Here is a 17,599-nt window from a genome sequence, read left to right on the forward strand (position 1 = left end):
CACTGATTTCTGAATATTAATTTTATACTCTGCCACCTTGCTGAATTCATTTATCAGGTCCAGTAGTTTCTTGACTGAGACCTTAGGGTTTTCTATGTACAATATCATGTCATCAGCAAATAATGATAGTTTTACTTCTTCTTTTCCAGTTTGAATGCTTTTATTTCTTCTTCTTGTCTGATTGCTGTGGCAAGGACTTCCAGAATTATATTGAATAAGAGTGGTGAAAGAGGGCACCCCTGCTTTGTTTCTGATATAAGGGGGTTGCTTTTAATTTTTGCCCATTGAGTATGATGTTGGTTGTGGGTTTGTCATAGAAGGCCTTTATCATGTTGAGGTATGTTCCCTGTATTTCCACTTTGCTGAGAGTTTTGATCATAAATGGGTGCTGTATTTTATCAAATGCTTTTTCTGCATCTATTGATATTAACATGTGATTTTTCTCCTTCCTTTTGTTTATTTGATGAATCACATTGATTGATTTGCAAATATTGTACCAGTCTTGCCTCCCCAGAATAAATCCCACTTGATCATGATGTATGATTTTTTTCATGTATTTCTGGATCTGGTTTGCTAATATTTTGTTGAGAATTTTAGCATCTAAGTTCATCAGGGATATTAGTCTATAGTTTTCTTTCTTTGTAGTGTCATTCCCTGGTTTTGGAATGAGGAATATGCTTGCCTTTTAAAAGGAGCTTGGAAGTCTTCCCTCCTCTTGAATTTTTTGAAATAGCTTGAGAAGGATAGGAGTTAGTTCTTTTCTTCTCTGAATATTTGGTAGAATTTGCCTGTGAAGCCATCAGGTCCAGGACTTTTGTTTGTTGAAAGTTTTTTGATAACTGCTTTGATCTCTTTTGTTGTATAATTGGTCTGTTTAGGTTTTCTGATTCTTCTAGATTGATTTTTGAAAGATTATATGTTTCAAGGAATTTGTCCATTTCACCAAGGTTGTCAAATTTTTTGCCATACAGTTCTTCATAGTATTTTCTTACAACCCTTTGTATTTCTGCTGTGTCAGTTTTTACTTCTCCACCTTCATTTCTAATTTTATTTATTTGAGTCCTCTCTCTTTTTTGCTTGGTGTGTCTGGTTAAACGTTCATCGATCTTGTTTACCTTTTCAAAGAACTTGCTCTTGGTTTCATTAATCTTCAGTATTTTTTTGTAGCCTCTGTCATTTATTTCTGCTCTGATCTTAATTATATTTCCTTCCTTCTACTTCCTCTGGGTTTTATTTCCTGTTCTTTTTCTGGTTCTTTTATATGCAGGGTTATGTTGTTTATTTGAGCTTTTTCTTGCTTCTTAAGGTATGCCTGTAATGCTATGAACTTCTCTCACACGACTGCTTTTGCTGTGTTCCATAAATTTTGAATTGTTGTATGTTCATTTTCATTTGTTTCAAGGAACTTTTTTATTTCTCCTTTGATCTTATTGTTAATCCAGTTGTTATTTAATAACATGCTATTTAGTCTCCAAGTGTTTGAATGTTTTTCAGTTTTTCTATTGTAGTTGATTTCTAATTTCATGGCATTGTGATCAGAGAAGATGCTTGTTATGATTTCAATCTTTGTAAATTTGAGACTCATTTTGTGTCCTAACATGTAGTCTATCCTAGAGAATGTACCATGAGTGCTTGAAAAGAATGTATATGCTGCTGCTTTAGGGTGAAAGATTCTGAAGATATCTATTAAATCCAGTTGATCTAGTGTGTCCTTAAAGCTGGTGTCTTTTTGTTTATTTTCTTTCTTGAGGATCTATCCATTGATGTTAGTGGGGTATTAAAATCCTCTAAAATCAACAGCAATAGTATTGCTGTTGATCTCTCCCTTTATGTCCATCAAAATCTGATTTATATATTGAGGTGCTCCTATATTAGTAGTATAGATATTTATAATGGTTATATCTTACTGTTGGAATGCTCCCGTTATCATTATGTAGTGACTTTCTTTATCCCTTACTATACCTTTTGTTTTAAAGTTTATTTTGTCAGATATAAGTATTCCTACCACAGCTTTTTTTTCCTTTCCATTTGCATGAAATACTTTTTTTCATCCCTTCACTTTCAGTCTATGTGTGTTCTGAGGTGAGTCTCTTGTAGGCAGCATATGAACAGGTCATGTTTTCTTATCCTTTCAGCTACCCTATGTTTTTTTATAGGAGTATTTATTCCATTTACGTTTAAGGTTATTATTGATATGTAGTTGTTTATTGCCATTTTGTTCTTTAAATCTACAATCCTTTTTTTTCTAGATTTTTTTTCCCTTTGCTCTGTTTACAGCAGGCCCCTTAACATTTCTTGCAGAATTGGTTTAGTTGTAATGAGTTCCTTTAGTTTTGTTTTTTTATTTTGTTTTTTTGTCTGGGAAGCTTTTTATTTCTTCTTCAATTTTAAACAATAACCTTGCTGGATAAAGAAGTCTTGGTTTTAGGCTGCTCCTGTTTTGCATTACTTTGAATATTTCTTGCCATTCTCTTCTGACCTCAAGTGTTTCTGTTGAAAAATTAGATGTTGGCCCTGACCGGTTGGCTCAGCAGTAGAGCGTCAGCCTGGCGTGCAGGAGTCCTGGGTTCAATTCCTGGCCAGGACACACAGGAGAAGCGCCCATCTGCTTCTCCACCCCTCCCCCTCTCCTTCCTCTCTGTCTCTCTCTTCCCCTACCGCAGCGAGGCTCCATTGGAGCAAAGATGGCCCAGGCGCTGGAGATAGCTCTGTGGCCTCTGCCTCAGGTGCTAGAATGGCTCTGGATGCAACAGAGCGACACCCCAGAGGGGCAGAGCATCGCCTCCTGGTGGGCATGCCGGGTGGATCCTGGTCAGGTGCATGCGGGAGTCTGTCTGACTGCCTCCCCGTTTCCAGCTTCAAAAAAAAGAAAAAAAGAAAAATTAGGTGTCATCCTTTCATGGGCTCCTCTGTAGGTAATAGACTTCTTTTCTCTTGCAGCTTTTAGTATTCTTTATCTTTTAACTTTGGTATTTTAATTATGATGTATCTTGATGTAGTCCTCCTTGGGTTACTCTTTAATGCTTTTTGAACTTGTGTGACTCTCTGTGCTTTTTGAACTTATGTGACTCTTTCCTTCATCAATTTAGGGAAGTTTCAGCTATGATTTCTTCAGTCAGGTACTCTATCCATTTTTCTTTCTCTTCTACTTCAGGAAACCCTATGATGCAGATGTTGTTTCTCTTCATGTTGTCACAGAACTCTCTTAGAGTTTCCTCAGTTTTTTTTTTTTCTTTTTTTTTCCGAAGCTGGAAACGGGGAGGCAGTCAGACAGACTCCCGCATGCTCCCGACCAGATCCACCCGGCATGCCCACCAGGAGGCGATGCTCTGCCCCTCTGGGGTGTCGCTCTGTTGCATACAGAGCCATTCTAGCACCTGAGGCAGAGGCCACAGAGCTATCTCCAGCGCCTGGGCCATCTTTGTCCAATGGAGCCTCAGCTGCAGGAGGGGAAGAGAGAGACAGAGAGGAAGGAGAGGGGGAGGGGTGGAGAAGCAGATGGGCATTTCTCCTGTGTGCCCTGGCCAGAAATCGAACCCGGGACTCCCGCACGCCAGGCCGACGCTCTACCACTGAGCCAACCGGCCAGGGCCTCCTCAGTTTTTTTGAGCCTCTCTTCTCTTTGCTGCTCTGCTTCCATGCTTTTGTTTATCTGTCCTCTAAATTGCTGATTTGATCCTCTGCTTCATCCAGCCTGCTGTTAATTCTTTCTAGTATAGTCTTCATTTCTGATATTGTATTTGTCATTTCTGACTGATTCTTTTTTTATGATTTCAATGTCCTTTTTGATGCTTGCTATCTCTTTATTTAGGTGCTCATTATGTCCATCCATTGTTGCTCTAAGATCCCAGAGCATCCTAACAATCATTATTTTAAACTCAGCATCTGGTTAATTTAGTTACTTCCATCTCATTCAGTTCTTTTTCTAGGGATTTCTCTTGTTGATTCATTTGGATTGCATTTCTCTGTCTTCCCATTTTTTCTGTGTATAGACTCCTCATTTGAGTGTGTTGTTTAAATAGCTAGCTGGGTCTAGGGTTTAAGTTATCTGCCTTTTGCTATCAGTTGTGTTGGTTCTAGATCTTCTTGGGTTGGCTTCATCTGTTGTTTGTAATCTGCTGTGAGCTACTTGTCAGCAGCTACTGCTCTTTTTGCTGTATGTGTAGGTGATTTCTCTGCCTGGATAGTGTGGGAGGGGTCAACCTGTCTATACAGATCAGCTTCCTCCCGCTTAGGACTGTCAGCAGCTCCATAAAAGCTGCAAGCTCTGAAAGATATGCCTCCACTTTTCAGTTTTGCCACCACCTCTTGCAGCTGCCTTGTCTTTCCTGAGTCTTCAGTCTTGGTGTGGCTTCTTCAGTGATCCTTGGTTTTCGTTTCCTCTTAGTTTAGTCCAAAGTTGGATTTTCACGATGATTGTTCTTAATTTGAGTTGTAGTCCAATTTGGTCCTGGGAGGTGGCAGCTGGAACGTCTGCCTACTCCATTGCCATGTTGGAATCTTTGAGGAGCTCTTCCTCTGGCCATATAAACATGTACTATGCTACAGGGACCAAACGCCACATGCCATGTCTTTTCAAAGCTGATGTTGCACAGGTGAGCTCTGCAGAATTTCTCCTCCTGCACCCTCATGCCATTATCCCTGTGTCCCCACCTGGCATCTCATCCCTCTGCTCCCACTCTCCATCTCTGTCTGTTCTTTAAGGCCCCTTTTTTTTGTTAGAAGCCCTAATTCCTCCTTCCAGACCCTTTGTACTTCTTTACCTTGGATTTTGCCCTTCCCACTTCTGTCAGCCCTCCCACCTCCAGCCTAGTGTGACAGGCATTGTGTGCACACTCCCTCCTCACTGAATTCCCAGCCCCTCCTGCCAGCTCATCTTTGTGAATGCCTGCCTGTCATTAACCCCTGATACCATGCTAGCACTAGCAAATGGACCATAAGTGTTTGTAGAATGAATGGATTGTCAGTAACACCTAGAAAATGATTCAAACTCTATGAGAGAACTTAAACAGCCTTCTTTCCCTTTGAGCCCCAGACCTCTTTCCTTCTCTCCACTACTCAGGTCCTGGCCCTCAAACCTGTTTTCCTGAACCACTTGGTTAACTACATGCTGTGGGATGTTTTACTTCTCAGAGAGACTGTGAGACCCAGGCTCTTTATCAATAGCCCTTATACACCAAGTACAGGACCAGGAAGGTACTTACCTCTGTAGAGGCCTGGTTTGAGAGAGAGAAAAAAAAAGGAAACTGGTTGTAGCAGAAACCCCAGCAGATGATGTAAGGGCTAAAAAGCACACATACTCTAGTCCCAGGGATATGGACATTTAATTAAGGAGAGTGTGTCTTTTTTCAAAAACCAGCTGGTTGTTTTGCCTGGCTGAGCAGAGAGCTCAGCTCTTTATGAAGAGGAATCCCAGCAAATCCCAGCCCCTCCAGGACCCTAAAACTGCCATTTTCCAACCTGGCTGCCCCAAACTCTCTCTCTCTCTCTCTCTCACACACACACACACACTCTCTCTCTCTCTCTCTCTCTCTCTCTCTCTCTAGTCCTTCCCCAAAGAAACTAAAATCAGAGTGAGACATTGCTACAGAGGATCTTCAAAACCACCTGCGAATGCCTTACCTAGGAGGCTGCCAGAATTTCCCATGATGCTCTTCTTACATTTGTCTCCTCTAGATATCTAGTCTTGGCTCTGTGACTGGGTTTGATTCCTGTCTGCAAGCTACTTCTTAGCTCTGACTTTCTCTGGCTACTTTTTTGCCCTGAACCTATATATGGTTTGGCTTTTTCCCCAGGGTCCATCATGCTGGAAGCAGGCGGGTACTGGAAGTATACACCTCCTAGCCTGGGGTCCAGTTTTACACGGGCAACTTCCTGGATGGAACCCTGAAGGGCAAGAATGGAGCAGTCTATCCCAAGCATTCTGGTTTCTGCTTCCGACCCAGCACTGGCCTGATGCAGTCAATCAGGTAAAGTGGCAGGTTGGCCTGTTAGAGTGGTGGTGTGTCCAAGGTCACACTGTATGACAGAGGTTATCACTCTCAAGTCTGGTTTGTATGATTCAAAAGTCCATGTGTGTTCTCTTCTCCAAGTCATGATACACACAGAAAACACTTAGCCAAGTTACTAACATAGCACTGAGACATTTTAAATTATCTTGTTTTGTACCTTCAAAGCTTTTATTCTGTTTGTTTCTCATCAATACCTACTCATTTTCTACAACCACACATTTAAGATAAGCCTTCATATTTTATCTTCCTATTTGCTTCCTAGTAACTTTCTTTTCTAGCTGTTTCCTAGAGCAATGTTCTGAAAAGCACCCTCCAAGGATAAAACACTTGCAGCTTGCACCAGAATATGTCAACACTGCTTCCTTCGTGATAGTATGGCTACGACCAAGTGTGCTTAGTGATGTAGTTGATTGTCATTCTGGTTTAAAATCAAAACAGTGCCTCCATTGCCATCTGGTTCACAGAGCTGATCTAAAGACCAGACTAGAAGCCATCCTGGGTATGGGTGCAACCTGGCTGGCAAGGTGTGACCTGTGTTTTTCCCCCTTCACAGTCCCACTTCCCTCCTGTGCTGCTGAGGCCTGGTGAGGAGTATGATCACACCACTTGGTTCAAGTTTTCTGTGGCTTAAGGAAGTGTACGACACAACCTGCTCTAGGGCCAGGCTGCGAGCCCCTTCAGAAGCTGGTGTACTCAGTGGTGAGATAAAGATTCAGAAGCTTTAAAAGTGATCCTGTGAATTAAAACCATATAAATAGTAGCTGTCATTATAACGAGTCTGAATATTCATTTCCTTTCCAATGACTGGCTCCAGGTCTCTGTGTAGTCAGGACCCAAGTACCACTCATCATCGAATCACTAACCCTAGCCCAGAAATGGCACATGGACCCCCATGCTCTGTTGGCTTCATCTCTCCACCCCACCACTTTCTTTTCTACTTTTCACCCCCTCTTTGAGCCTACTCTCTCATTCCTTTACTTCTTCTTTTTCCTCAAACCACCTTGAGTATCACTTTGGAGTTTTCAGAGAATACATTAGTACTTTCCACATGCTAGCAGATGGACCTCTCCGCCTTGACAAGGCAGTATATAATTGAGGAAGTTGAGTTTTAAGGAAGGTAAATGATGGTTGTGGCTGGTTGGCTGTGGTAGAGCATCTGCCTAGCATGTGGATATCCTGTTCTCAACTCCCAGCCCAGGCACACAGGGGAAGTGCCCATCTCTCTCTCTGTCTCTCTGTGTCTGTCTGTCTGTCTGTCTCTCATCCTCCTCTCCTCCTGCAGCCATGTCTCAATTGGAGCAAACTAGTCCTGGGTGCTGAGGATGGCTCCATGGCCTCCGGTGCTAAAAAATGGCTCTGGTTACAACAGAGCAAGGGCCCCAGATGGGCAGAGCATCACCCCCTAGTGAGTTTGTAGGGTGGATCATGGTAGAGCTTATGCAGGAGCTTCTGCCTCCCCTCCTCTCACTAAAAAAAAGGAAGGTAAATGACCCACTTAAAGGCACACAGCCCAGGAGTTTCAGACAGGACTTGAGGTAAGGCCATGTGAATTCAAGTCCCTTCTTTACTTCCCCTTCCATCTGCCAGAGCATTTCCAGGGTCCACTCATGGGCAAAGCAGGGTCTGACCCTTATCTGTTAGAGCTAGCCTTTCTTCCCATATTCACTTTTATGAAAAGCATTATCGTGAGTTTAATTAACTATCTCTGAGCCTTAGAAGTGGTGTGACTTAAAGTACAAGAATCAAAGCTTTCTTAGGACAGCGGGTGCATTAGACTTAAATAAATAAAAGTACAAGAATCTGGAATTATGATTCTGTGCCTTTGAAGTTAACTTGGAAAGCCCTAGCCCAACCAAGGTTTGGAAGAAAGGAAGCCACTGGAGTCAGGACCTGTGTGTGCAGAGAGGACCTTACCTGGGGGTCGCACATGGCACCTGGAACAGATGTTGTGTTGTGTATATGAGGCTGGGGCTCCCTCTTTTCCTGAAGAGTTGAATCATCAGTGATGGGTTTGGGTTAGTGTTTTTTTTAAACAAATGTTATCTTTCATATATTAGCAATCAGTTGAAATAAAAAAAAGAAAAAAAAAATACCTTCCCAAAACTCCCAGTTTCTTCACTTTAAATCTGTGAAGCATGGATCTTTAGTAAAATTTTTGAGAAACTGATCATTTGTAGTGGCGACCAGTCTATTCTTTTTCATGAAACACACATAAAAGAGAACTTTGATGTTCTTGAGAAATGACACTACATAGTTATGAGACGTGTGAGCATAATTGTAGAATTTTATGGTAAAATCACTGAAGGAGTCAGCAAGAAACAATTTTACAGTCTAACCAGACACTTCATTCACATAAGGTGGTGAAAACAAACATGGAATTTAATATGAAAACATACTACAGTATTAAAATCTTATTGAAAATGCAAATATCCCGTGTTTATAATATCACAAGAATGCCCTACGAGTCTTGATTCAAATAATAATGTCCTGCCTGACCTGTGGTGGCACAGTGGATAAAGCGTCGACCTGGAAATGCTGAGGTCACCGGTTCAAAACCCTGGGCCTGCCTGGTCAAGGCACATATGGGAGTTGATGCTTCCAGCTCCTCCCCCCCTTCTCTCTCTCCTCTCTCTCCCTCTCTGTCTCTCTCTCTCCCTCTCTCTGTCCTCTCTAAAAATGAATAAATAAAATTAAAAAAATAAAATAAAAATTAAAAAAAAATTAAAAAAAAAAAAAATAATAATAATAATGTCCTAAGTAAGCAAAGCTAATGAAGAGTATTTTAAAGAAACACTTTGTAAATGAGATATCAGTGGTGTTCAAAGTAGTACTTTTAAAAGATAAATATTCCTTTCTTATACCTAAACAATAAATGCAATTATCCACTAAAATGAAACACACACTCCCCTCCAAGAATAAGTCTCCAGGCTCCTAGGAGTCCAAGCCTTACTTACTACACACCCCTACCCACAACCAGATTATTAGTGCTTTATTATTCTGAGTTCTAATCCTGCACAGGTGAGCATATCATTGATTAAGCTCAATGATCTGTATAATCCTGTTTGTTTCTAATTCATTGGACATTAAGTTCTTATCATTTCATTACCAGTAGGATATTAATTTTTTACAGTTTCCACTCATTTTGCCTAACAAGGTAAGAGGCAACATTAAATAACTGCACAAACATTGCTGTAAAGACTAAACTAAGATGGCATGAATGATGATGAAGGTTGAATTCTTGACTGTTAGGTGACCAATGACAGTGCAACCTCAGCAGACAAAAAGGAAGTTGGTGTCAATGCATAAATGAATAGTTTGTGAAAAGTAGGACATGAAATAATACAAGACTACCAGAAGACAGGAGGAATGTACAACATATACCCAGTTCCTTAGACAAGTTCCATTATTAGTCATATATTAGTCATAACCATTTTAAACAATTGGATCACCAGTTCGCAATGGGCTATTTGGACAGTTGTGACAGGCATGCATCCCTTTTTCAATCAAGGTATTTATATTCTCCCCCTAAGTTCCAACTTCTCCAATACAATTACCCGAATCATAATTAAAATCTCAGGTGCTTTGGGTAGCATTTCAGGTATAAGTAAGTAAAATGCTCAGCAAATCCCCTCTTCAATAACGCAACTATAATGCTGGGAAAAAATCTGACAAAACAATTTTGGTGCTCTGGAAACTGACCATAATCACACAACAATATGACACGTGTTTGTGTTTGAAAAATTACTGACCTTTGGGTAGGAACAATGGGACACTGTGGTGTTCCTGCCTGCGACTGCTCCCATTCTCCTTACTTTCCCAGCTTGGTCACTGTGGAGCTTCTCCCAGGGCAAAACAGAACATGAGGACCAGCAGGTTCTGAGGCTGATGGGGAGGCGGAATGGCTCACTCAGTTTGGTGGGTGATACTTACATCCAAAAACTTTATCAATACAATGGAAGTAATGATCTCAGTGCTATGCAAACACAATGGGCCAATGCCTCTAGTAAGTAGCCTGAGGTTGCAGTCATGATTGGAGCAAACATATTTGCGGTAATCAGGGGCTGTGCATATGCATAGAAGAGACCAGAGTGGATACAAGCTATTCACACATTCCTGGCCAACTCTGAGGCCACATGTATGAGCAGAGAAAATTAAGAGGGGCTCAGCAAAAATAAAAGCCAAGACAGATGAAAATAGCCTAAACACTGAGTTCACTCTCTAACTACACACATATCCATGATCAGATGGAAAAAACCTGACCAGGTTGAGGTGTTTCTGTCCAGTTAATGGCTGACCACTGAACCATGCAGACACAGGGCAAAGCCCCAGAATGCTGAGCTTACAAATAAACACAAGAGCCCTGGGTGGCTCAGTAGGTTAGAGCACCATCCCAATATGCCAAGGTTGGTTCGATCTCTGGTCAGGCAACATACAGGAACAGATCAATGTCTCTCTCTCCTACTCTCTAAAATCAGTAAGTAAATAGTTTTTTAAGTCCACAAGATTTAAATAAATAACCAAAACACTAAAGAGAGATTATTAAAAAAGCCAAGTGAAATTCTGAGGTTGAATTGTATAACAAATGAAAAGTTCACTAGAGAAGCTCAGAAACAGGTTTAAGATGGCAGAAGAAATAATAACTTGAAGGCAGCCCTAGCAGGATAGCTCAATTCTTTAGAAATTCAATCCAAAAGACAAAGGTTGTGGGTTCAATCCCAGGTAAGGGGCCATACACAGACTGATGTTTCTGTCTGTTTCTCTCTAAAATCAATAAATACATTTTTATAAAACAACTTGAAGATAGATTAAAAGAATTTATTCAATTTTAAAAAGCAAGAAAAGAGACTGAAGAAAATGCAGAAGAGCCTCTAAGATTTGTGGGACATCAAGTACATCAGCATATGTGTAATGGGAGTCCAAAAAAGTGTGGAGAAAAAGGGACAGAAAAATATTTCAAAAAATAATTTGGGCCTGACAAGGTGATGGTGCAGTGGATAGAGTGTTGGACTGGAATGCAGAGGACCCAGTTTGAAATCCCAAGGTCGCTGGTTTGAGTGCGGGCTCACCAGTTTGAGCACAGGGTCATTGGCTTGAGTGTGGGAACATAGACGTGACTGCATGGTCGCTGGCTTGAGCCCAAAGGTCGCTGGCTTGAAGCCCAAGGTTGCTGGCTTGAGCAAGGGGTCACATGCTCTGCTGTAGCCCCAGACAAGGCACATATGAGAAAGCAATCAATGAACAACTAAGTGCTACAAGAAAGAGTTGATGGTTCTCAATCTCTCTCCTGTCCGTCCCTATCTGCCCCTCTCTCTGCCTCTGGCACACACACACATAAAGAAATATTACCAGACAGATATTTTATAATGATGAAAGTATCAACACATCCAATGATATAACAATTATATGATACACGCATCTAATACAGCCCTGGATGCTTTGAAGCACTAACTGTGAGCAGAGGCCATGCCTGGAGTCGTTGGTGTTGGGCATAACACAATAGCTCTGGTCAATATTGCTTCAAATTTCCTGAACAGAACATTAATTTTTTTTTAGATGAATACTTCTCTGTGCATAGTGAACTCTACTGGTACTAATAGGAAATAAAATGCAGTTTGTGCCTTTTTTATACAAAGGTTCCATTCCAGGATAGGGTCATTTGGTTAAAGAAAGGATCAGAGAAACCTAAAGGATACTTAACAGAACCCAGCCTTGATTCATATATAGGTGCTGCTACCTTATAGTAATAGCAATAAGCCAGGCTAACTCATCCAATGACCAGTGAACGAGGCTACCCTGCCTAACAATATCTCCTACAGCAGTTTTCAATTCTGGTTGCATGTTAGAATCACCAAGGGAGTTTTCTGGATTTTAATACCCAGGCTTCACACTCAATTTTGGTTTCATTAGGTTTTAAAGCTCCTTGGGTCCTAATATATAACTACGAATGAGAATTAATGCCCCAGAGTAAAAGCTTTCCTCATTATCATCTCATAACATTCACTAATGTTACATAAATGTGTTCAGCTAGAATTTGCTCCCTAGCTTCCTGAAGCACTTCAAGAATGAGTCACACAGAAACTATCTTCCCAAACCAAAAATACATCTTGGTAAGGCCCTGCAAAACCCCACCAATAATCCTGGCACCAAAAATCTTCCTAGATAATTATTTTGAAGATGGTAAACAGTTCAAGGTATAATGTCTAAACCAGGAATTGACATTTTCTGTAAAGATGCCAGAATGTTTTAAGCTCTGTGGGACTCATGATTATTCAACTCATTTCATTGTATCAGAAAATCAGACAATAGGTCACTGAGCATGACTGTGTTCCCATAAAACTTTATGGACGCTGAAATTTGAATTTCTCGTAATTCTCATGTCTTGAAGTATTATCGTTTTTTCAACCACTTAAAAATGTAAAAATCATCTTTGCTCATAAGCTGTAAGAAACAGCAGTAGGCGACATTTGCCGTGGAGGCCCTAATTTCCTGCATCCTGGTCTAACAAATAGCCAGCACTCGGAAAGAATGGAAACATAAGGTGCAACATATTCACCCTTAGGCAAAGGAAGCAGTACTTCTTGTTACAGGCACCCAAGAACTCTGGTGATTGTCCTGATAAACTGGCCCATCTGCCTTGATCTCTGCCATACACACTTTCCGTATAGCCAGTTTTATCCTTGGCAGTGAAAGGATTCATCTTCAGAATCCAGATTTCCTGAAGATATGTTACAACCCAAAATAAAAATTAAGAGTCTTTGTATTGGATCACATCCAGCCACCTTCAAGCTTTAGTCACTAAAATTCCCTTCAGTCAGGGAATCTAGAGGTGGACAATGTAACCTTAGGCAGCTGATAAGACATGAAATGGACCCTGTTGGTTCAATGACTTGACCTTTTTTACATAGGTTAGGCAGACTCACCTGGGCTAAACAGCTTTGCATAGTAAGTCTGCACCCTTTTCTGAAGAGAACTTTCTGCACAGAAATCTTCCACACCCTTTCTAAGAACTCTAACCCAGACATGGAGAGAAACACTTTGCACTCAACTTGGAGGATGGCCATTGTAAATAGCAGCCGAAGGATACCAATTATCTGCAGGTAGATTCAGACAGAAATAAGTTTTATAGGGGACTAAAAGGAAATTGTGAAATGTGGGCTTTTAATTGAAATGATGACTATAAAGTTCTCACAGAAGAGGTTAAAATTTTATGTGCTTGGTTTAATAGATTCAAATTCATTCATTCACCCATTAACTCACTTTTTATTCACCAAATATTTAAGTACTAATTAAGTGCTAGGCACTGAGGAACTGAAACAAGGCTGGGTACCCGTTGTCACAGTGTGTCTTGGGGTGGCATACCTACAGAGTACAGGCGATTACAGTATCAATAGGTGTCCCACCATTGAAGAAGTTCAGTGTGTTGAGAGCAAAAAGCCTAAACCAGACTTTTGAACACTTGGAAATTTTCCAGAGTAGGCAAGAAACATGTATTATACACTTTAATAAATTAGAAAAAAAAACCACACCTATGCTGTGACACCATTTTCAACACAAGATTGATAAAATTCAATAAGTTTGATAGCCCTGTACCACATGGGCAATAGTACAGGAAAACAGGCACTCCTACACATTGCCACCAGGGCAAACTAACATTACCGAGCAAAAATATATAGAAACGCACATACTCTTAGACCAAACAATTCTTTCTGGGGATTTTCCTACATATGCAGATTCATATGTGCAATGTATTGTACAAGGATACTCACTGCAGCATTGAGATAGTAATTAGAAACAACCCTCATATCTATCAATAAGGAACTAATTCAATTCCTATTTGCCCAAAACTCTAAAGGAAGACTCCTTTCTAGGACATACCAAGTCCTACATGATCCCCCTGCCTTCCTGTGCCACCTCTTCTCACTCTCTGTTCACTTCCTAATGGCCTCCTTACACTCCAACAACGCAAACTACTTTAGGGCCTTTGCACTTACTGCGCCCTCTGCCTAGAACGCTCTTTCCCCAAAAGTAGATGTGGCTTACACCCTCACTAGCTCAGATGTCACTTTCAGAGGCCTCCTTAGATCCTTTACATGATAGCAGCCAGCTCCCAACTCCTCTTACCCTCCCTATGCCTCATTCTTTTACGTTATCAGTTAATACCCACCCGATGTTTGTTCGCCTCTTCAGAATTTAAGCTCCGCAAGGACAGACTGTTCACTGCTGTACTCCAAGGCTAGCAGTACCTGGCACATTGAAGGGGCACAAAATTTTACTGCCTGGATTATGCAACATCCAGGCAACTAAATAGTAAGCAACATTAAAATAAAAAAGGAAGAGCCATGTTTACTTATATGAAAGATTTAGAAAAGTTAGGTGTATCATTTTGTTTAAAAAAAAAAGTATCTATGTATATATGCCTAGTCTACATAACTGGTTTTAATGGTTGGAGTCAACTGGGTGGCCGAGTCTGGCTAGGAAACCTCACTGTATACATTTTGAGTGTGTTATCAAGGCTAAAATGAAATGAAAATAGGTTGAGCCAGTGGCCTGTGGGAAAACAAAAAAGCAAAGTTGGAGAGTGACCTTAAATTTAATGACTACTACATTCCATGTGCTCCAGAATAATCCTTATATTCAGCATCTTTCCCCAACAGGTATGGAAGGAAAACTGCCAAATTATAAACAATGGTATAATCTACAATGGGAGGAGCATTGGTTGTCTATTTTCTCATATTTTGACTTTTCCATGTGCTTTTGTTTTAAAGGAGCAATAAAGTATGTACTTTATGATTAAAGAGTAAGGGCTTTAAAACCATCAGCAGGATTCAAACTTTTCTTATCAGATTAATAGTAGAGGATTAAATTATCAATCACTCTGAGGCAAGTTACAAACCTCTTCTGTGAATGGGGTTAACTGTACTACTTTGTTGTGGGGATTAAGTGACAATGTCCTTTAATATTTTTACTAGAACGGGAATAAACCTGTGAGGAAAAGAACTACTAGGCTTTGAAATTGTTTATTGGTGCTTTCCCCCTCTTTATTAAAGTCAAGTCTGAATATAACAACTTAATATTATCATACCACTGCCTAGGCCTCTTTGCCCCATTTCGACTTGTCACCAGTTCTCGCCACTCCAAATGCTCTGACAGCCAGGCCTCTGGTATTTCTGGTAACTATGTTTCACCTTCCTTGTGTCTTCCCAACTATTCAATTATGTACACATCTTCTAGGTTATATAGTGCTGCCCTAAAAAGGTCTCTAAGCAAGAGTTGCTCTTTAAGCCCAATCTAATGAATTCATTGCTATTTATTCTTTACTTTCTGCCAACTTGTCCTTTTAGAGCTTCCTATTCCTACTAGTTTTATGTATCTTGGAAATCACTGGGCTCCTTCAGACTTCAAGATAGGCTACACAAAGATGACAACCACAATCCTACATCACCATTCATTTAACAAGTCTCAAGTTAAAAGCATTTCAAGGCCCCCTATTTTCTGTCCTCAGAAGAGACACTGCCAAGAAGTAGGATCACACTTTCACTTGTTACTTAGCCTAGTTCACAGCCTAAGGGAGAACTACCACTGTGAAGTCAAGGGTATGCATACTTCCCTCTCTATGCCTGGGAGAGGATCAGGTAAGGTTCTATGTCCAAAGCATGTCTGACATGTTGTAAGCTACTAACTGGAGCCATGTTTAAAATTTAGAATGATTTGAGTCTGGACCAACCAACCCTTTCCAACTGTCACAAAACCTAGTAGCAGTCTTAACCTCTAAAAGCAGACAAGTGCACTACAAACTGTTACCACTTTTAGACTACTGAACACAGGGGTACTGAGTCAATGGTATGAAAGGTGTTTGCCTATATAACCTTCCCATAAGGGTAAAATTTCCTGTGCTTTTCTTTTCTTTTTGTATTTTTCTGAAGTTGGAAATGGAGAAGGCAGTCAGACTCCCGCATGCACCTGACCGGGATCCACCCGGCATGCCCACCAAGGGGCAATGCTCCACCCATCTGGGGCACCGCTCTCTTGCAACCAGAGCCATTCTAGCGCCTGAGGCAGAGGCCATAGAGCCATCCTCAGTGACCGGGCCAACTTTGCTCCAATAGAGCCCTGGCTGTGGGAGGGGAAGAGAGAGACAGAGTGGAAGGAAAAGGGGAGGGAGGGGTGGAGAAGCAGATGGGTGCCTCTCTTGTATGCCCTGGCTGGGAATTGAACCCGGGACTCCTGCATGCCAGGCCGACGCTCTACCACTGAGCCAAACGGCCAGGGCCCTGTGCTTGTTTCTTAAAATCATTTTTGCTCCTACTCCTCCCCCTCTGTATCTTTATCCTTCCCTCTTTAGGAACTGCTATTAATCCATCCTGAAGCTACAGAAGTTATTCCTACTCTTAATCTCAGAAATCCCAGTTCCAAAAAATGAGTATCAGAACTGTTTGTTCTCTACAGATTTATTGTTAACTTAGCTTTATATAATATAAAATAATTAAAGCTGACCAAGTGCAACAAATAAGCTTGCCAATTAGTTTTATACCAACCAGAATTCAGCCAGATTTCAAAATGCCAAAAACAAAGTATCCAAACTTCCAACATACTAATCATTCAGACCAAATACTTTGAGGCAGACCAGCATTCCCAAATTGCAGTGCTATCCAGTAACTTTGTTAAGCCTAAGGAAATGGACATGACGGACACCTGTGCCACAGGCAATGGTCATTTCCTTTGCTTCATCTTTTTTTTTTTTTTTTTTTGCACCAAGGCTGGAAAATTAGCAGGCAAAGCTTGATCAGCAAACAAAATGAACTGTTACTGCCCTACTAAAGATAAAGTCTAAATAAAGAATCTACTGGCTATATTCTAGGGTCTACCAGATGCGACCAAAAACTACCTAAGGTGTAGCTAAATATATGAGCTTTACAAAACTGCATCTCATTAACATTTCTGATTGACATCTTTAATGACTTTGCACCAGCCTGGCAAAATAAGATAAAGTATGTTGGCGGCTGGGAACTAAAAAAAAAACCTAGCCTGGGAATTAACAGATCTCTGCTCAGAATAAGGCAATCCATTTGAAGAGATAGAGAACAGTTTCTGGGTTGGACAATTTTGCAAAGCTGGTTTACAAGATGTTTTGTCCCAAAATTAGACAATTCCTCAAACATGCAAAGATGTGGGTATAAAACTGGCTAACGTTGAACACAAACTGACACCGAGAACTTCCTAAAATGGGAGTTCTGATTTGACACCATCTCATCTAATAACCTGAATACCTCAGTCACTATATCTAGTATTCAGAAAATTCAGTGCCTTGAGCATCAACTCAATTACTTCTTTTATCATTTATTAATAAGCTCTGTGTTTAGTTCTTGTCAGGCTAATTCCAGGCAAGTCAGTGGTTCTTCTACCTTGACAGATGGAGAATTAGCCTGACAACATATAACAACTCCAATTAATAAAATCAGGGATTGTCAGGAAGCGTTCATGCTTATGGGAGTATTTATCTAAAAGCTCTAGAGTAAAAGGAAAATTTCCAAGTGTATGTAACTAAAGGTAATGATGCTGAGGATTTAAAACACCATTAAAACTTTGAT

The sequence above is a fragment of the Saccopteryx bilineata genome, chromosome 3, assembly GCF_036850765.1.
Source record: "Saccopteryx bilineata isolate mSacBil1 chromosome 3, mSacBil1_pri_phased_curated, whole genome shotgun sequence".
NCBI lineage: Eukaryota > Metazoa > Chordata > Mammalia > Chiroptera > Emballonuridae > Saccopteryx > Saccopteryx bilineata.